This window comes from Zea mays, chromosome 7 (assembly GCF_902167145.1).
Source record: "Zea mays cultivar B73 chromosome 7, Zm-B73-REFERENCE-NAM-5.0, whole genome shotgun sequence".
Taxonomy (NCBI): domain Eukaryota; kingdom Viridiplantae; phylum Streptophyta; class Magnoliopsida; order Poales; family Poaceae; genus Zea; species Zea mays.
In genome coordinates, this window is record NC_050102.1 from 135,276,401 (window position 1) to 135,298,434 (window position 22,034).

At 43.2% G+C, this 22,034-nt stretch overlaps 1 pseudogene; it reads left to right on the forward strand.

Annotated features, from left to right (window-relative positions):
• Nucleotides 1–2,465: 2,465 nt before the first annotated feature.
• Nucleotides 2,466–2,564, forward strand: LOC111589832 (uncharacterized; annotated as a pseudogene).
• The last annotated feature ends 19,470 nt before the right edge of the window (nt 2,565–22,034 follow it).

Genomic DNA, 22,034 nt, shown 5'->3' on the forward strand with positions numbered 1-22,034 from the left:
TGGCCGAGTCATTGTTCCATATCGTAATAGACTTGACCCTGAGGTGGTGGAAGCTCTAATATGCACCAAGGATTGGATCAATGCAGTAAGAAAAGGTATATGTTTGTCCAATTATTCTTATGTATTTATTATATGTCTGCCTTTAACTGTGTATATTGAATTACATATGTATATATTCTTAACTTTCAGATTCTAAAAGTGTTCTTTCAATTGTGGCTGAACTAAAACCCCTAGGGACAGATCCTTTATCCCCTAATGCTAGCCACTTGATGGATGATGAGGTAATTTGCTGCTACCTTGCTGCCTTGCTGGAACTTGTTGATTGCTGCTACCTTGCTGCCATGTGCCCATGTTCCTATTGTCTTTACTGCTACCTATCATTTGCAAATACTTATACAGATCTATTCTAAAATGTAGGAACATGGCCGAGATAGTGATTCCCAATTCATGAATGAAGATGGCGAGCTGTGAAGAAATCTTGCAAATGTGTGTTTGATGTCATGGACTCATGAAGACATTGAAGAACTCATATTGTGTCCATATGTGTGTGTGTCAATGTGTGAGTGAGACTATTATTCCATTAACTATTATTGTGTCTAGACTGAATTTATGTGGGTTGAGTGAGTGTAAGTTTACTTGTTGGATTTGGATTTGTGCTATGTGCTCATGTACTATTGTGGACTTATTTTCCTGTTGTTCAATGGCTATGTGGGGTGGACTTATTTTCCTGTTGTTCAATGGCTACGTGGGGTGGACTTATTTTCCTGTTGTTCAATGGCTATGTGGTTAACTGGTCATGTAATCATGTGGTCATGTGGACTTTTTTCCGGTTAATTTTTCCGTTGAGGCAATTTCCGTTCGTTTCCGGTTAATTTTCGGTCGTTTTGGTTCGTTTCCGTAAACCCGTATAACCCGGACCCGTTTCCGCCCGTGGTTGTTCTGCTCCCGCTCCCATTTCCGACGAAGAATTACGTGAGCGGAAACGGGAGAAGGTTTTTTCCGTCCGTTTCCGTCCGTTTTCATCGTTACTTCCAGTCAGGCAAACCTCAAAGCCCGCTCCTCATTTCAGGATTAGGGCGGGCGCATTCCGCCACCCAGTCGGAGTTAGCACTCCGACAATAAGCATGCATATATTATGATAAATATCTATTTCAATAGTTATGAAGCATGAAAACTTCCCTTAGCTTAACAAACCACATAACATGTTAAATTAAATTATAATAATACTCCATGATAATAAATATGTTGTATTTTAAATAACTTTATACATTTTAATTAGAACATTCTTCATAACAAATTTGGTCTTTGAACCAGGGGTTGATAAATATCATTACTAGTTCTGGATAAACTGTGGTGCAAAGTGACCTAGAAAAACTGGTGGTGAAAAACCGTGATGCTGTACTTTCTTCGTTCAAAATTATAGGATATTTTGGTTTTTTAGATAATTTTATTATACAGTTAGATATATATTATCTATAGATATATATAGTAAAAATAACGCATCTAAAATTAAAAATGTTTATATTTTAGAACAGATGAATCACATATTAAAACCTACGTACGTGTAAAAGTCGCAATGTCTTACCCTAAGGGCTAGTTTGTTGACAAAGAAATTAAGTGAGGAAAAAAACTAATTTTCTCTCACTCCCCTTAATCCCATCAATTCCGTGGTTATCAAATTAGCCCTAAGTTGCAAAGGACCGAGTACTATCAGTCTGGGGGAGTTGAGTATTGAATGAATCTGTTCGCATGTATCCAGAAGGTTCTTTACTATAGATAGAATATGCTATAAATCTTCTGTAATCAGGAAAGTCAAGAACCTTCCCTGCACATGATTTGTCTCCTTTATTGTAAGCCACGCCAGGGGCTCTTCCTGGCTATATATAACACGTATACGGCACGAGGTCAAGTGCACGTTTCCAGCCCTCTGATTGTTTTCCACATGGTATCGGAGCCATCAAAATAGATTAAATCTATCTTCCACCATGTCAACCTCCTATGCCGCCGCCATTAATCCCTTGGTCGGCCAAGTTGTTTCCGAGAAGCTAACCAAACACAACCACACACTATGGAAGATGCAAGTGCTGGCCATCGTGAGGGGCGCACGCCTGGAGGGATTTCTCACAGGCATCACAAAGACCCATGCGTCTACCATGAAGAGGACAGCAGATGGCAAAGAGGAGGAGGTGCAGAACCCGCTCTACGTTGAGTGGATTGCTACAGATCAACAGGTCCTGGGATTCCTGCTCTCTTCTATCGCTCCAAATATTTTATCTCAGTTAACTACATGCAAGACTGTTGTTGAAGTATGGAGTGCTGTCGAGGCCATGTTCACCTCGATGTCACGAGCACGCACCGTCAACATCAGGATCGCGCTCGCCACAACAAAGAAGGGAGATCTCTCCATGGCAGAATACGTCGCCAAGATGCGGTCTCTCGCCGATGAGATCGCGTCTGCTGGCAAGGCCATCGATGACGACGAGCTGGTCTCGTACGTTCTTGCTGGCCTCGATTTCGACTACAATCCCATCGTCTCAGCCCTAGTTGCCAGGACTGAGTCGATCAGCGTGGGAGAGAGAAAAATATGCAGGTGCAACCTACGGAGTAGACACCAACTGGTACATGGATTCAGGCGCTACAGATAACATCACCAGCAACTTGGAGAAATTGTCGATCCATGACAGATACAAGGGCCATGATCAGATGCACACGGTGAGTGGGACAGGTATGGAAATCAGTCACATTGGTCATTCTACTGTTTGTGAGCACCTAGAGGGGGGGGGGTGAATAGGTGATCCTGTAAAACTTAAACTTATAGCCACAAAAACTTGTTAAGTGTTAGCACAATAATTGCCAAGTGGCTATAAAGGAGTCTCAACAACACAATACCACAAGAGATCAATCACAGAGATGACACAGTGGATTATCCCGTGGTTCGGCCAAGACCAACGCTTGCCTACTCCACGTTGTGGCGTCCCAACGGACGAGAGTCGCAATCAACCTCTCTCAAGCGGTCCAAAGACCCACTTGAATACCACGATGTTTTGCTTGCTTTTTCTCAATCCCGTTTGCGAGGAATCTCCACAACTTGGAGCCTCTCGCCCTTACAATTGAAGTTCACAAAGAAACACAGAGCAAGGGGGGAATGAGCAACGCACACAAGACTTCAAAAGATCAGAGCAACAACACGCACACAAGTAGCAACAAGAGCTCGCAACACAACTCAAAGAGTTCACAACTCCACAAGAGCTCTATATGTTATCACAATGAAACGAATGCGCGAGATCGATGTCTTGGTGCTTAGGAATGTTGTAGGAATGCTTGGTGTTCTCCTCCATGCGCCTAGGGGTCCCTTTTATAGCCCCAAGGCAGCTAGGAGCCGTTGAGAACAAATCTGGAAGGCCATCCTTGCCTTCTGTCGTCGGGCGCACCGGACAGTCCGGTGCACACCGGACACTGTCCGGTGCCCGATTTCTTTCCTTAAACAGCGCAGTCGACCGTTGCAGATCTGGGAGCCATTGGCGCACCGGACATGTCCGGTGCACACCGGACAGTCCGGTGCCCCCTTCTGACCGTTGGCTCGGCCACGTGTCCCGCGCAGATCGCGCGACCGACCGTTGGCCCAGCCGACTGTTGGCTCACCGGACAGTCCGGTGCACACCGGACAGTCCGGTGAATTTTAGCCGTACGCCGTCGGCAATTTCCCGAGAGCGGCCTCTTCGCCCGAGGCAGCCTGGCGCACCGGACACTGTCCGGTGCACCACCGGACAGTCCGGTGCCCCAGACCGAAACAGCCTTTTGGCTGTACACAGCCAACTCTTCTTCTTTCTGTTCCTAACACTTAGACAAGTATATTAGTACACAAAACCAATGTACTAAGGCTTAGAAACATACCTTTACTCATGATTTGCACTTTGTTCATCCATGGGCATAGATTCACATTTAAGCACTTGTGTTTGCAATCAATCACCAAAATACTTAGAAATGGCCCAAGGGCTCATTTCCCTTTCAATCTCCCCCTTTTTGGTGATTTATGCCAACACAACATAAAGCAACTAGAACAAGTGCAAAATCACTTCAAATAAAATAAATTTGAGTTTTATTCAATTTTGGCATATATGGATCATCCTTTGCCACCACTTGGTTTGTTTTTGCAAATTAAACTCAAATCTCTATCTCTAAGTCAAACACACATGTTGAAGCATAAAGAGAGTCATTCCAAAAGATATGGATCAAAGATTTCAAAAAACTCCCCCTTTTTCCCATAATCAACATTTCTCCCCACAAGAAACCAACTTTTGATAAAAGAGATAATACAAGAGTTTTGACAAACCAAAAGCTCTATTCTACTATTTTCAAAGTTTCTCAAGTGGTAGCTGATCCATCTATTGCTTTGGCCTTTATTTTCTCCCCCTTTGGCATCAAACACCAAAACGGGATCAATCTTGGCCCTTCAACCCCATTGCCTCACCAAGATCTTCAATTAAGAGTAAATGGCAATAAGAGTTCACGAGATGAACTTGGAATAAGTTACCCTCTCATCGGAGTGCAGTGGAAGTCTTTCATGGTCCAAGTCCACCTTTTCCCTTTTAATTCTCCTTCGAGACTAAATCAAGCAGACTCAAGCATATGGTTAGTCTCAAAGGGTCAAGTTGTAACACATCTCCCCCTAAACATGTGCATCACTTTGCAACGGACTTGTGAGGTCCAGGGAGTGTTTGTACAACTTGAGCACCACAATAAGCAACAAAATGCAGAATTAACATGATCAAAGGCATAAACACATATATGCTACAATTCAATCCACGTTCCGCGAATCTAAGACATTTAGTTCACTATGCAGCCTGCAAAAGGTCTTCTCATCTAGAGGCTTGGTAAAGATATCGGCTAGCTGGTTCTCGGTGCTAACATGAAACACTTCGATATCTCCCTTTTGCTGATGGTCTCTCAAAAAGTGATGCCGGATGTCTATGTGCTTTGTGCGGCTGTGCTCAACAGGATTTTCCGCCATGCGGATAGCACTCTCATTATCACATAGGAGTGGGACTTTGCTCATATTGTAGCCAAAGTCCCTGAGGGTTTGCCTCATCCAAAGTAGTTGCGCGCAACACTGTCCTGCGGCAACATACTCGGCCTCAGCGGTGGATAGGGCAACGGAGGTTTGTTTCTTAGAATTCCATGACACCAGGGACCTTCCTAAGAATTGGCACGTCCCCGATGTACTCTTCCTATCGACCTTACATCCAGCATAGTCGGAGTCTGAATATCCAATCAAGTCAAAGGTAGACCCCTTTGGATACCAGAGCCCGAAGCAAGGCGTAGCAACTAAATATCTAAGGATTCGCTTCACTGCAACTAAGTGACATTCCTTAGGATCGGATTGAAATCTAGCACACATGCATACGCTAAGCATAATATCCGGTCTACTTGCACATAAGTAAAATAATGACCCTATCATTGACCGGTATGCTTTTTGATCAACGGACTTACCTCCTTTGTTGAGGTCGGTGTGTCCGTCGGTTCCCATCGAAGTCTTTGCGGGCTTGGCGTCCTTCATCCCAAACCGCTTCAGCAGATCTTGCGTGTACTTCGTTTGAGAGATGAAGGTGCCGTTCTTGAGTTGCTTCACTTGGAACCCAAGGAAGTAGTTCAACTCGCCCATCATTGACATCTCGAATTTCTGCGTCATCACCCTGCTAAACTCTTCACAAGACTTTTTATTAGTAGAACCAAATATTATGTCATCGACATAAATTTGGCACACAAACAAATCACCATCACAAGTCTTAGTGAAAAGAGTTGGATCGGCTTTCCCAACCTGGAAAGCATTAGCAATTAAGAAATCTCTAAGACATTCATACCATGCTCTTGGGGCTTGCTTAAGTCCATAGAGCGCCTTAGAGAGCTTACACACGTGGTTGGGGTACCGTTCATCCTCAAAGCCAGGGGGTTGCTCCACATACACCTCCTCCTTTATTGGCCCGTTGAGGAAAGCGCTCTTCACATCCATTTGGAACAACCTGAAAGAATGGTGAACGGCATATGCTAGCAAGATACGAATGGAGTCTAGCCTAGCCACAGGAGGAAAAGTCTCCTCAAAGTCCAAACCTGCGACTTGGGCATAACCTTTTGCCACAAGTCGAGCCTTGTTCCTTGTCACCACTCCGTGCTCGTCTTGTTTGTTGCGGAACACCCACTTGGTTCCCACAACATTCTGCTTGGGACGAGGCACCAGCGTCCAAACTTCATTCCTCTTGAAGTTGTTGAGCTCCTCTTGCATGGCCAACACCCAGTCCGGATCTAGCAAGGCCTCTTCTACCCTGAAAGGCTCAATAGAAGAGACAAAAGAGTAATGTTCACAAAAATTAACTAATCGAGACCGAGTAGTTACTCCCTTGCTAATGTCACCCAGAATTTGGTCGACGGGATGATCCCTTTGAATCATCGCTCGAACTTGGGTTGGAGGTGCCGGTTCCGCTTCTTCCTCCATCACATGATCATCTTGTGCTCCCCCTTGATCACACGCCTCCTGTTGATGAACCTGTTCATCGTCTTGAGTTGGGGGAAGCACCATAGTTGAGGAAGAAGGTTGATCTCGTTCATCTTGTTCCTGTGGCCGAACTTCTCCAATCGCCATGGTTCGTATAGCGGCCGTTGGAACATCTTCTTCATCTACATCATCAAGATCAACAACTTGCTCTCTTGGAGAGCCATTAGTCTCATCAAATACAACGTCGCTAGAGACTTCAACCAAACCCGATGATTTGTTGAAGACTCTATACGCCTTTGTATTTGAGTCATAACCTAACAAAAACCCTTCTACAGCTTTGGGAGCAAACTTAGAATTTCTACCTTTCTTCACTAGAATGTAGCACTTGCTCCCAAATACACGAAAGTAGGATACATTGGGTTTGTTACCGGTTAGCAGCTCATACGAAGTCTTCTTGAGGAGGCGGTGAAGGTAGACCCTGTTGATGGCGTGGCAGGCCGTGTTCACGGCTTCCGTCCAAAAGCACTCGGGGGTCTTGAACTCTCCTAGCATCGTCCTCGCCATATCGATGAGCGTCCTGTTCTTCCTCTCTACCACACCATTTTGCTGTGGTGTGTAGGGAGCGGAGAACTCGTGCTTGATCCCTTCCTCTTCAAGGAACTCCTCCACTTGAAGGTTCTTGAACTCGGACCCGTTGTCGCTCCTTATCTTCTTCACTTTGAGCTCAAACTCATTTTGAGCTCTCCTGAGGAAGCGCTTGAGGGTCCCTTGGGTTTCAGACTTATCCTGCAAAAAGAACACCCAAGTGAAGCGGGAAAAGTCATCAACAATAACTAGACCATACTTACTTCCTCCTATGCTCAGATAGGCGACGGGTCCGAATAGGTCCATATGCAGCAGCTCCAAAGGTCTTGAGGTGGTCATCACATTCTTGCTGTGATGTGCTCCTCCCACTTGTTTACCTGCTTGACAAGCTGCACAAGGTCTATCTTTTTCGAATTGCACGTTAGTTAAACCTATCACGTGTTCTCCCTTTAGAAGCTTGTGAAGGTTCTTCATCCCCACATGTGCTAAGCGGCGATGCCACAGCCAGCCCATGCTAGTCTTAGCTATTAAGCATGCATCTAGACCAGCCTCTTCTTTTGCAAAATCAACTAAATAAAGTTTGTCGTCTAATACACCTTTAAAAGCTAGTGAACCATCACATCTTCTAAAGACAGACACATCTACATTAGTAAATAGACAGTTATATCCCATATTGCACAATTGACTAACCGATAGCAAATTATATCCAAGAGACTCTACTAAAAACACATTAGAGATAGAGTGCTCGTTAGAAATTGCAATTTTGCCTAACCCTTTTACCTTGCCTTGATTCCCATCACCGAATATAATTGAATCTTGGGAATCTTTATTCTTGACGTAGGAGGTGAACATCTTCTTCTCCCCCGTCATATGGTTTGTGCATCTGCTGTCGATAATCCAGCTTGAACCCCCGGATGCATAAACCTGCAAGGCAAATTTAGGCTTGGGTTTTAGGTACCCAACTTATGTTGGGTCCTACAAGGTTAGCACAGATATCCTTAGGGACCCAAATGCAAGTTTTATCACCCTTGCATTTTGCCCCTAACTTCCTAGCAATTACCTTTCTATCCTTTCTACAAATTGCAAAGGAAGCATTCAAAGCATGATATATTGTAGAAGGTTCATTCACTACTTTCCTAGGAGCATGAATAATATTCTTTCTAGGCATATGATGAATAGCACTTTTCCTAGACATATTTCTACCATGCATATAGGAAGAACTAGAAGCAAACATGGCATGAGAGTCAAAATCATCATAAGCATTATAATTTCTATAAGCATTTCTAGTTTGTCTCTTATCATGATACAAAAAGGCATGGTTCCTTTTAGCACTAGTAGCCATAGGGGCCTTCCCTTTCTCCTTAGCGGGAATGGGAGCCTTATGGCTTGTTAAGTTCTTGGCTTCCCTCTTGAAGCCAAGTCCATCCTTAATTGAGGGGTGTCTACCGATCGTGTAGGCATCCCTTGCAAATTTTAGTTTATCAAATTCATTCTTGCTAGTCTTAAGTTGGGCATTAAGACTAGCCAATTCCTCAGTTAATTTAGAAATTGAAACTAAATGATCACTACAAGCATCAACATCGAAGTCTTTACACCTAGTGCAAATCTCAACATGTTCTACACAAGAATCAGATTTACTAGCTACTTCTAGTTTAGCATTTAAGTCATCATTAACACTTTTTAAAGTAGCAATGGTTTCATGACCAGAAGATAGTTCACAAGAAAGCACTTCATTTCTTTTAACTTCTAAAGCATAAGATTTTTGTGCCTCTACAAATTTGTCATGCTCTTCATACAAAAGGTCTTCTTGTTTTTCTAAGAGTCTATCTTTTTCATTCAAGGCATCAATCAATTCATTAATTTTATCTACTTTAGTTATATCCAATCCCTTGAACAAACTAGAGTAATCTATTTCATCATCACTAGACTCATCATCACTGGAAGAATCATAAGTGACATTGTTTTGATTACATACCTTCTTCTCCCTTGCCATAAGGCATGTGTGACGCTCGTTGGGGAAGAGGGATGACTTGTTGAAGGCAGTGGCGGCGAGTCCTTCATTGTCGGAGTCGGAGGAGGAGCAATCCGAATCCCACTCTTTTCCGATATGTGCCTCGCCCTTGGCCTTCTTGTAATGCTTCTTCTTTTCCCTCTTGCTCCCGTGTTCCTGGTCACTATCATTGTCGGGACAGTTAGCAATAAAATGACCAAGCTTACCGCATTTGAAGCATGATCGCTTTCCCTTGGTCTTAGTCTTGCTTGGCTGTCCCTTGCGACCCTTTAGTTCCGTCTTGAATCTTTTGATGATGAGGGCCATCTCTTCATCATTAAGACCGGCCGCCTCAATTTGCGCCACCTTGCTGGGTAGTGCCTCCTTGCTCCTTGTTGCCTTGAGAGCAATGGGTTGAGGCTCATGGATTGGGCCATTCAACGCGTCGTCCACGTACCTCGCCTCCTTGATCATCATTCGCCCGCTTACAAATTTTCCAAGAATTTCTTCGGGCGACATCTTGATGTACCTAGGATTTTCACGAATATTGTTCACCAAGTGAGGATCAAGAACGGTAAATGACCTTAGCATTAGGCGGACGACGTCGTGATCCGTCCATCGCGTGCTTCCGTAGCTCCTTATTTTGTTGATAAGGATCTTGAGCCGGTTGTATGTTTGTGTCGGCTCCTCGCCCCTTATCATCGCAAATCGTCCGAGCTCGCCCTCCACCAACTCCATCTTGGTGAGTAAGGTGACATCATTCCCCTCATGAGAGATCTTGAGGGTGTCCCAAATCTGTTTGGCATTGTCCAAGCCGCTCACCTTGTGATACTCGTCCCTGCACAAAGAGGCTAGCAACACAGTAGTAGCTTGTGCATTTTTATGGATTTGTTCATTAATTAACGAAGGGCTATCCGAGCTATCAAATTTCATTCCACTTTCCACAATCTCCCAAATGCTTGGATGGAGAGAAAATAGGTGAGTACACATTTTGTGACTCCAAAATCCGTAGTCCTCTCCATCAAAGTGAGGAGGCTTGCCAAGTGGAATGGGGAGCAAATGAGCATTTGAGCTATGCGGAATGCGCGAATAATCAAAAGAAAAGTTTGAGTTAACCGTCTTTTGTTTGTCATAGTCGTTGTCGTCGTTGTCCTTTTGGGAAGACGAAGATTCGTCGCTGTCGTCGTAGTAGACGATCTCCTTGATGCGCCTTGTCTTCTTCTTCTTCCCTTCCTTCCGTCTATGGCCCGAGCCGGAGTCGGTAGGCTTGTCATCTTTGGGCTCGTTGACGAAGGACTCCTTCTCCTTATCGTTGATCACGATTCCCTTCCCCTTAGGATCCATCTGTTCGGGCGGTTAGTCCCTTTTTTGAAGAGAACGGCTCTGATACCAATTGTGAGCACCTAGAGGGGGGGTGAATAGGTGATCCTGTAAAACTTAAACTTATAGCCACAAAAACTTGTTAAGTGTTAGCACAATAATTGCCAAGTGGCTATAAAGGAGTCTCAACAACACAATACCACAAGAGATCAATCACAGAGATGACACAGTGGATTATCCCGTGGTTCGGCCAAGACCAACGCTTGCCTACTCCACGTTGTGGCGTCCCAACGGACGAGGGTCGCAATCAACCTCTCTCAAGCGGTCCAAAGACCCACTTGAATACCACGATGTTTTGCTTGCTTTTTCTCAATCCCGTTTGCGAGGAATCTCCACAACTTGGAGCCTCTCGCCCTTACAATTGAAGTTCACAAAGAAACACAGAGCAAGGGGGGAATGAGCAACGCACACAAGACTTCAAAAGATCAGAGCAACAACACGCACACAAGTAGCAACAAGATCTCGCAACACAACTCAAAGAGTTCACAACTCCACAAGAGCTCTATATGCTATCACAATGAAACGAATGCGCGAGATCGATGTCTTGGTGCTTAGGAATGCTGTAGGAATGCTTGGTGTTCTCCTCCATGCGCCTAGGGGTCCCTTTTATAGCCCCAAGGCAGCTAGGAGCCGTTGAGAACAAATCTGGAAGGCCATCCTTGCCTTCTGTCGTCGGGCGCACCGGACAGTCCGGTGCACACCGGACACTGTCCGGTGCCCGATTTCTTTCCTTAAACAGTGCAGTCGACCGTTGCAGATCTGGGAGCCATTGGCGCACCGGACATGTCCGGTGCACACCGGACAGTCCGGTGCCCCCTTCCGACCGTTGGCTCGGCCACGTGTCCCGCGCAGATCGCGCGGCCGACCGTTGGCCCAGCCGACTGTTGGCTCACCGGACAGTCCGGTGCACACAGGACAGTCCGGTGAATTTTAGCCGTACGCCGTCGGCAATTTCCCGAGAGCGGCCTCTTCGCCCGAGGCAGCCTGGCGCACCGGACACTGTCCGGTGCACCACCGGACAGTCCGGTGCACCACCGGACAGTCCGGTGCCCCAGACCGAAACAGCCTTTTGGCTGTACACAGCCAACTCTTCTTCTTTCTGTTCCTAACACTTAGACAAGTATATTAGTACACAAAACCAATGTACTAAGGCTTAGAAACATACCTTTACTCATGATTTGCACTTTGTTCATCCATGGGCATAGATTCACATTTAAGCACTTGTGTTTGCAATCAATCACCAAAATACTTAGAAATGGCCCAAGGGCTCATTTCCCTTTCACTGTTACAACCCCTAGTCGTGATCTTCATCTTAATAATGTTCTATATGTCCCTGAGGCCAACAAAAATCTTGTTTCAGCTCATCGTCTCACATCTGATAATTCTATTTTTATAGAATTTCACCCTGATTTTTTCTTAATTAAGGATCAGGCAACGAAGAAAACTCTGCTTAGGGGGCGATGTGATCGTGGGCTCTATTCTCTCCCTGCTAGGCGCACAACAAAGCATGCCTATGGAGCTGAAAAAATTTCTTTTGATAGATGGCATTCTCGTTTAGGCCATCCGGCTTCTCCGATTGTCGACAAAGTTATCAGTCAATTTAATCTTCCTGTCTTAGCAAATTCAAATAAACATTTGGTGTGTGATGCTTGTCAAAAGGCCAAGAGCCATCAGTTACCTTTTCCTCATTCCAACACTGTTTCCCAACATCCTTTACAAATTATTTATTATGTTGTGTGGGGTCCTGCACCCAAATTAGTTGGTGGACACAAGTACTATGTCAATTTCATTGATGATTATAGTAAGTTCACCTGGATTTACCTCCTTAAATTCAAATCTGAGGTATTTACCAAATTTCGAGAATTTCAATCTCTTGTTGAGCGCTTATTTAATCGCAAGATTATAACTATGCAGACCGACTGGGGGGAGAATATCAAAAATTGCATCCCTTTTTCGCCCAAGTCGGCATCACACACCATATCTCTTGCCCGCATACACATCAACAGAATGGGGCAGCCGAACGCAAGCATCGCCATATCGTTGAGGTTGGTCTAGCTCTCCTTGCTCACGCCAACATGCCGCTAAAATTTTGGCCTGATGCATGCTTTTCTTTCTGCCACACATTTAATAAATAGAACGCCCAGTCGGTTACTATCATATGACACACCCCTCTTTCGTCTGTTCAACCAGCAACCAGATTATTCCTCTCTTCGTGTTTTCGGATGTGCTTGTTGGCCCAATCTACGACCCTACAACACCCATAAACTCCAATTTCGCTCCAAGCAATGCACCTTCTTAGGATACAGTCCGTTTCATAAAGGGTTTAAGTGTCTGGATCCTGATTCTGGAAGAGTCTATATTTCTAGAGATGTAACTTTTGATGAATCTCTATTTCCCTTTCAATTTCTTCATTCTAATGCTGGTCGTAGATTTCAAGATGAAATTAATCTTTTACCTACCTATTTGTTAAAACCTACTAGTGGCATTCGTAGCATAAGTGATCATGTGACTGATTCATCCATTAATCCTGCTAACAATGCTTTCCCAGCGCATGAAATCGTGCAGGAATTAGCGTCATCACATGCTGACCCCCAAGGTGATTCATCTGTGTCTCCAATGACTTCGGCAAGTGTATCTGCCCAGGAGTATGAGCCTGGATTATCGTCCCATGACACATTGCCTAGACCAACGACAACCTCTCTAACACATGTGGGTGATCCTACGTCCAACGCACCTAACAGGGCGTTCGATTCGGAGCTCCCGGTGGCCGTATCCACTCTAGATCCCGTGCTGGAATCGTCTACAGCACCTTCGGCTGGGGGCGAACTTTATCAAAGGCCGAAGACTCGTTTACAAAGTGGTATTTGCAAGGAGAAGCACTACACCGACGGTACAGTTAAATATTCTTTCTTAACGTCTATTGGCGAGCCACAAAACTTATCAGAAGCATTAGAGGATAATAATTGGAAACAGGCAATGGATGCTGAATATGATGCATTAATGAAAAATAAAACATGGCATTTGGTTCCTCCTCAGAAAGGGTGTAATATTATTGATTGCAAGTGGGTATATAAAATCAAACATAAACAGGATGGCAGCTTAGATAGATACAAGGCTCGGTTGGTTGCAAAAGGTTTTAAGCAACGATATGGTATTGACTATGAAGATACTTTCAGCCCTGTTGTTAAAGCTGCCACTATTCGAGTTGTTCTCTCTATTGTTGTGTCCAGGGGTTGGACCATTAGACAATTGGATGTTCACAATGCTTTCTTGCATGGGATTCTTGAAGAGGATGTCTATATGAAGCAGCCTCCTGGGTATGAGGACAATTCCAGAAGAAACTATGTCTGCAAGTTAGATAAGGCTCTATATGGATTGAAGCAGGCGCCTAGAGCATGGTTCTCAAGGTTAAGTAAGAAACTTTATGGCCTTGGTTTTAAAGGATCCAAAGCCGATACCTCTTTATTCTATTACAGTAAGTGTGACATCATTATGTTCATGCTAATTTATGTTGATGACATAATTGTGGTTAGCTCTAAACAAGAGGCAGTGACTGCATTACTTCAAGATCTTCATAATGATTTTCCATTAAAAGATTTAGGTGACTTACACTATTTCCTCGGTATTGAGGTCGCCAAGACTAAGCATGGAATTATTCTCACACAAGAAAAATATGTAAATGATCTATTGAAAAGAGCAAATATGGCGGATTGCAAGCCGGTAAGCACACCTCTATCCACTAGTGAGAAACTCTCAGTTTATGAAGGAGATCTGTTCGGTCCTATAGATGCATCAAGATACAGGAGTATTGTAGGAGCCTTGCAGTATCTTACATTGACAAGACCTGACATTGCTTTCCCAGTAAATAAGGTTTGTCAATTTCTTCATGCACCTACAACACTACATTGGGTGGCTGTTAAAAGAATGTTGAGATATCTCAAGTCATGTGCAAGGCTTGGTCTAAAGATAAACAAGTCATTTTCTTCCTTGGTAAGTGCATATTCAGATGCTGATTGGGCAGGCTGTCCTGATGACAGAAGATCAACAGGAGGCTTTGCGGTATTTCTGGGAAATAATCTTGTATCATGGCATGCAAAGAAACAAGCTACAATATCAAGGTCAAGTACAGAATCTGAGTATAAGGCATTGGCTAATGCGACTGCTGAGATTATTTGGATTCAGACTTTGTTGAAAGAATTAAAGGTATCCAGTCCGCCTGTTGCACGGTTGTGGTGTGATAACATGGGGGCCAAATATCTTGCATCAAATCCTGTGTTTCATGCTAGAACTAAACATATTGAAGTTGATTTTCACTTTGTTAGGGAACGAGTAAACAACAAATTACTTCAAATTGATTTTATTCCTTCTGAAGATCAAGTGGCTGATGGTTTCACCAAAGACTTGAGTGTACGAAAGTTGGAGAATTTCAAGAACCATCTCAACTTAGGAAAGTTGTGATTGAGGGGGAGTATTGAATGAATCTGTTCGCATGTATCCAGAAGGTTCTTTACTATAGATAGAATATGCTATAAATCTTCTGTAATCAGGAAAGTCAAGAACCTTCCCTCCACATGATTTGTCTCCTTTATTATAAGCCACGCCAGGGGCTTTTCCTGGCTATATATAACACGTAGACGGCACGAGGTCAAATGCACGTTTCCGGCCCTCTGATTGTTTTCCACATTGAGTACTATCTATACAAGTCATAAATGAACAAACAAAACAAGATTGCAGCAACACACCATTGCGTGCGATGGCGTTCCTTTTGAACGGCACAGCGCATGCATGAGATGGCTATCCCAAATTCTCATGTTCCTAAACAATAGCCTCCACCATAGTCTTATGTAGTGATCCGATTTGGGAGCACATGCAACATGCTGCTCGCAGGAAAGAGTTCCACGGCGGCTGCCTTGCTCCAACCCACTAGCTAGCCACAAGGCCTCGAATCTGCTCGTGTCCTAGTGCTATAGAGTGCATCATACACATTCAGGATGCGACGAACACAAGCTCCCCCCCTTTTTGCTGAACTCTTTGCCCGGTCCACATGTCCCGATACAGTTTTTATGGACGCATGCAAGACCACCAGACCACAGCTCAGTTACATGCACGGGCGGCTGAGCTGTTCGTGGCCAGGGTTCAACAAGAAAGGCACTTGCTTTCAGTGAGCACGAACTGGATAACCAGGGATTGAGCACAAGATCCAGATGAAAAGACACATGATATGTGACCTAAAACCTGCAATATGGAGGAGAAAGTGAGCGGAACATATAGGCAGTCAAAGTCTCAGGGTACTATGGTCGAAAGCGGTAGGCATACATGCAGAGTTGACAGAGGCAAATTGTGGTGTTACAGCATAGCTAGGTACAGCGAATTTCCCCCCTCAATACAAATCAAAATAAAGTAAAACATGGTTGCTTTCCACCAGAATTTCAAACGAACAGGTACAGCAGCAGCAGGAGTAGTTGTTGTTGCAAAAAAAAAAAAAATCAGAAATTTACTATTCGTTGCGGCTTGCTACGCCTATAATCCAGTTACGACCGTAGCTTCTACGGTATTTTGTTTTTATGGCAGTCCAAACAGCTGAAAACGAGCAGTCCCACCAGCGCTACGCTAAGACACAAGACAGTGGCACCCCGAAGACAAAAAAAAAAATGGCAGGATTTGTCAAAATGGCGCGCAGGTCCAATCCATCCCGTCGCGTCCGACCACGGCTGACCGCAAGTGCGCCGGCCTGGGACTTGACGGGCGCACGCCCAGCTAGCTCTTTCTACGCCGCCACCCGGATTTGCCATTGCCATCGCTGGTGGTCGCTGGGCGGCAAATCGTTGGCGGACACCTGCGCGCGCGGCGCCCGCCAACCGCGGCGCGAAACGTCGCCCACACCCGGGGCCGATGGCGCGGCGCGGGGCGTCGCGTCCTGTCGCCTTTTTTAATTCGCTTCACGATTCCTCTTCGCTGTGGATGGCACGCGCACGCGTGCAGAGCAGGGACCAGGCAGGGAGGGAGGTCGACGCCGATCCACTGGCGCGTATGTCAGCGCGTCACTCCACCACGCAGGAAAGACGCGGGTCTCGATTCGTTGTTTTTACTTGGATGGATGGATCGAGACGACGACGGTGGGCGAGAGAGAGAGAGAGAGAGAGTAGTGTCGTACGCAGTGTGCTCCATCGTCTCTCCTGACCACGGTACCTGTACCGGCGTGTTGTAGCTTTGCCACCATCCGCAGAGGAGCTAGAGGGAAGAAGATATCACTTTTTGTTTCAGCTTATGCCCATCAAAAACCGTTGTAAATTATCAAACGTCTAATTTTTCAGCACAACCCGTTTATATGAGAATCATTTTAGTTAAAACCGAATCCGCCAAGTCATTGTGATAGTAGGGAAAACCGTCACTTTATACATCTTAAATATTATAGACTATTTTATCTTTTTCCGCATATAATCTACACGGTACATAGTTTCTCTCCACAATCAAGTTCTCCTTACAGCCAGATTCTCAGAAAAGCGAATTAGAAAAAAGTTGAACCAAATAAGCCTGATATCGGGTTTGTTCGGTATAGCTTTTGTCTGAAGAGTTTTCCTTTTTAGAATCTGGATTTGTGAATAATTTAATTGTTATTGATAATCTAAATATTATGTAACTTACGTGTGGAGCAAGATGAAGGGTCTATAAAAATTAGGGTCTAGAAAAGTGACAGATTACTCTCACGACGATGACTCAACAGATTCTACATTCAGGTTAATTTCAACGATTTTTAGAAAAACGATTCTCACACAAACGACCTAGAAACAAAACGATTGATTGTCCAAACCGGAAACTGACGGGCAGAATCTGATTTTAAACTGAACAAACAGCCCCCGGTGTTTTGCCATGTGCATACTCGTGTGCCAGCTGTATCTCATCATTAGCCTTATTTAATTCCTCTAGAAGTTGCGCACTCGCGTGCGCATGCATAAACATCTCTTTCTTGGCGTAAAGCAAAACTCTACTCGCGTTTGCATACATCATCTCCTTAACGAGGCAGTTCCCGAGTTTAGTTGCGCCGAGTATTATATTTTACCCCCATTCAACTCTCCGCTCACTGGACGGGCGTGGATAAGCCCTGATCTCTCTTTCTCAACAGGCGTGTCACTCGATTGCAGCACCTAATTAACCAAACAATAAACAATGCAAAGACATGGCCGATGGAATCTTCTTCCAGTTTCCTTTTTCTATGGAAGATCGATCATATCGTTGCCAAAATACGCATCCCTCTTGCATCACCGACTCACCGTGTGATACCGTTGTATATTACTGTATTTTTCTAGAGGTTTTAGGACAAATTAAAACTGAAAGAACGAACGTTACTACACAGGGTGGTGCAGCTGGTAGATTGGTTGCTGCCACGAAAAAGAGGAGTACGTCTCCAGTGTCAACAAAGCATTGACGCCTAAGATTAGGCCAGAACACAGCGGCACGACGAACTAAAGTTGGGACAGCCGAGGGGCCGAGAGGGGTGATGCAAACAAACTTTGGCACGCATGTAATTTAAAGTCGGCTTACGCATCTACTTTTAATTAATTTACTAGGGTGTTGACGCACTAGCAGCAATGTGGATGGCGAGGATAAGGAAGGCCATTAGCTAGGGCGCCAGGCAGTCATGCATCTGAACCTTTCTATATTGCCCGCAACAACGTCGAGAGAGACCAGAATAGATGCCGTACGTCGTGTCCTAAGATCGACGTGAGCAACCAAACTCTGATGCTTTGACAAGACAGTGTTATTGTCATGTACTAGCTACACGGTGCTCTCGATCTGTAATATAATGGTGATTAGAACGAGCGCCGCGTCGGCGTCGCCATCGCACATGGCACTCGTTGTCGAGCTGACGCGGGGCTGTCAGCGTCGCGGGAGCCCACTAACAGACAAACGGGCTGTAGTCTCGATTGGGAGTAAACGCTATTAGGGTTAGTTTGACAACTCTATTTTCTATTAGAGTTAGTTTGACAACTCTATTTTTCGATGAGTTCCTATTTTTTCTGAGAAAAAATAAACTAATTTTCTTTGAAAAATAGAAATTCTATAGAAAAATGGTGTTGCTAAACTAGTCCATGCTTAGAGCTCATTTGTCAAGTGGTAAGAAAGAGCATGGGAATTAGAGATGGGAGTTGGAGGAGGGACTATCATGGGACTTTGGTTTTTAGTCCCACTACCCTGTTTGACAAGCATTGGTAACTCGGAGAGGGAGTTTAGAAAGTAATTCTTATCTATCATTTGTGGTGGCGGATGTAGACCATGAATTTAAGTGGAGCAAGAATTCAAGACAAAACTCATCATGCAAGGCCCCATGCACGTACATTGTTACGGATTCAATATATTATACATGTAGATTTTACTTAATCGAAATATTTATTCAATCGCGATTTTTTATTTTAAAATCATTAGTATATATATATATATATTTACAATATCTATATTTTGTTTAACACAAAGCATCAGGCGGTGTAGGGGTTTAGGGCTTAGGCTTTTCTCCTGGGAGAATAGGCTTAATATCTATACTTTGTTTAGCACAAATCATCAGGCAGAGCGGTGGTTAGGGCTCAGCTTTTCTCTGGGAGAACAAGGTTAATACCATCTATACTTTGTTTAACACAAAGCATCAGGCGGTGCAGTGGTTAGGGCTCATGTTTTTCTCCTGAGAGAATAGGGTTTAAGTCATGTAGATCACATAGCAGAATACCGTTTCTGTTTTAAAAGATCCTGCACTTCAAGAATATCTTGTACCAAAGATAAGTAGTGAAGTGCAAATAGCAAAGTAAACAAACATAACAGAGAGACAAAAACACAAAGATTTATCTTGTGGTTTAGCCAAGCCTAAAATATTTGCCTACATTCATGTTGGAGTTAGCCAACCTGGCTTAGAGTCTATTTCAACTCCTTCATCTATTTACTCAGATTCGCCACCAGGTGGCGGACCGGGTTTTTCACTATGTTAATGTTGGTTACATAGAACCGAGTCTGTCATAACTATCTGCAACTCTTCGACAGAGTAACGGTACCACCACTTGCTCAATATCTCCACTATATTTCCCAGCATCACTCATCTCTCTTTTGGTTTATAACTACACCAACACTAGATCTGTAGAGAAATACACAGAAGAGGGATAGAGAAATGTTCCACAATGTTTCTACACTTGTATGATGCCTTGGTTTTTTGGTTGAGTGGCAGGGAGAATGTGGAGTGTCAAATACTGGTGCACGACGAGAAAGCAGAGTAATGGAGCATCGTTCAAAAGCTGTGAGAATCCGGGGTATAAAAAGGTGGCTAATGATGGTCCACGCTCGAAACAGTTCACGGTTTAAGCTTCGCCATTAGCGCTTAAAATATTCCGGTGTGGTGCTTGTGGATAGCTTGCTTCTGCTACCTTAGTGCAGCCTCTGCTTTGCCGTCCTAAACTCCTACCGAGAAGCACGTGTCTAAAGGCTTTTTGTTTCAGGAGTGAATTCATTCTAGATTTCTAGATCAGGTGATGTATCATAAGTTTATTATATATTTTTGGTAGAATAAACTTATTCCTTATATTATTATTAATTATAGCCTATGGGAAATAAAATATGGATTAACCAATTTATTTTATTCTACGAACCACAAAAAAGTGAGAAGAACATGAATACATCCTTCCTTCTTTATTTACGTTAGACATCATGTATACCTAAGGTGCCAGCACCTAATCTTCGGAGCCCCTGTTCGAAATGGCAGGATTTTCTAGGTTCCAGCAGCGAGAACAAAATAACTTACGGCTAGTTTGATACTTATAGCGTGTTTGTTTGATTAATAAGATAGTCTATTATCTTCTCGCTCCTTACTTTATTATTTGGTTTGTGGAATAAAATGAATTAATCTATCATCATTTAAATCCTTATATACTAATAATTAATAATAATACGATAAATGAGTTTATTTCATCAAATTTATGAAATTGATTTATTATATACTAGCTCATCTAGCTCATCTATAATGGATTGATTCTTCAAATCAAATATCCCTTAAATCCTTTCTGGTATTCATGTCCCCGGGGAATTGAGGGGAAATTTAAGCCCCGAGAATTTCAAAAAAGATTTAAGTTTCCAAACTTATCGTGTAGCTTAAATAATTTCTTTCTGAAAATGGGACCATTGGCTGGTTCTCTTTCTGCGAATCACGGATTCACGGTATATACTAAGACACTTGCCTATATGCGCACACAACTATCCCTATAAATATTTACATCACTGCATAACACACTCTATTATAATCTCGCGATGTCTGATTGTTATTATCACCGCAAACGCACCATCCTGGGACCTAGTTTATGTCTGATGATTTCTGTTTAACTTTAGAAGAAGTGTTCTTCACGTGATCTGAAAAAAAAAATCTCAATAAGTCCATATGGCCTGAAAATTACTTATCTAAGCCTTGTTGGATGTTTTTAAATAAATATATGTAAATGCTCGTACATAAATACGTTGACAAACCGCCACAAACTCCTCATTGTCAATAGGATCTTCATGTTCATATTTTTAAGACTCGCAGTTATCTTATTTATTGGAGCCAGTGTAAAGAAATTTTATCTTCATAAAACCTTTTTCCAATATTTATTTTGGTGTTATGTTATATTAACTTATTTAGAGCTAATTTAATGACAGGGTTTGAAGTGAATCCATGGGGAGAAATCACCTTCTTATTCAAATTTGAATAGCAAATGGATTTCTCCCCAATAGATTCCTTCAAATTCGCTGAACAAACCAGTCCTTAATGTCTATGAGACTTTCGTGAAACTTTTATTCAAACTAGCCTAAGCATACACACTGGTACACTTGTAAATGCCTAGAAAAGACTGAGCTTAGCATAATAATGGCTACAGCTAATCATTCATGAGAAAACCAATACATCCAACATAGTAGGCCAATTACATCATGATACTGTGTTGAGTTGTCTGACAGAGCTATTACAGTAATTTTAAAGCTAAATCTAGAATATACCCTAAATAATATTTTATGATACAACTAAAATGTACTAGAAGGTTAAGAGTTTTTTTTAGAAAATTTATTTATTTCTCACGTGAAACCACCTTTTGACTATATTAGGGCATGCACAATACACATAAACACTCATAGCTTATAGAGTATTTAAGGGTGTAAGCATAAAAACACAATAAACATGTCTTGACAAAAGAATGTCTTTACCACATTACTCTAAGTCTATATATTGTTAAACTCATATAACCCACGTAAATGAGCCATATTTTAAGGAGTTCTAGCGAATAAGTTATAAGACCTACATATATTATTTTATATGAACGAGTTTCTTATATGTATTTAGTGTTTGAAGAACCAATCTAGATTAGGGATGGCAACGAGGAATTCACCGTCGGGTTTTGGCTCCCCATATCCGTCCCTGCGACAAAAAAAGTTCCCTGCAGGGATCCCCACGGACTCTTGCGGGGGTATTTCTTCTCCTTCACCGTTTCCCGCGGGATATAAATCCCCGTCTCCGCTTAAATTATAATTATGACATACTTTCTTTGTTATTAATATAAAACATTGTCACTTATACACACACTGTAATAT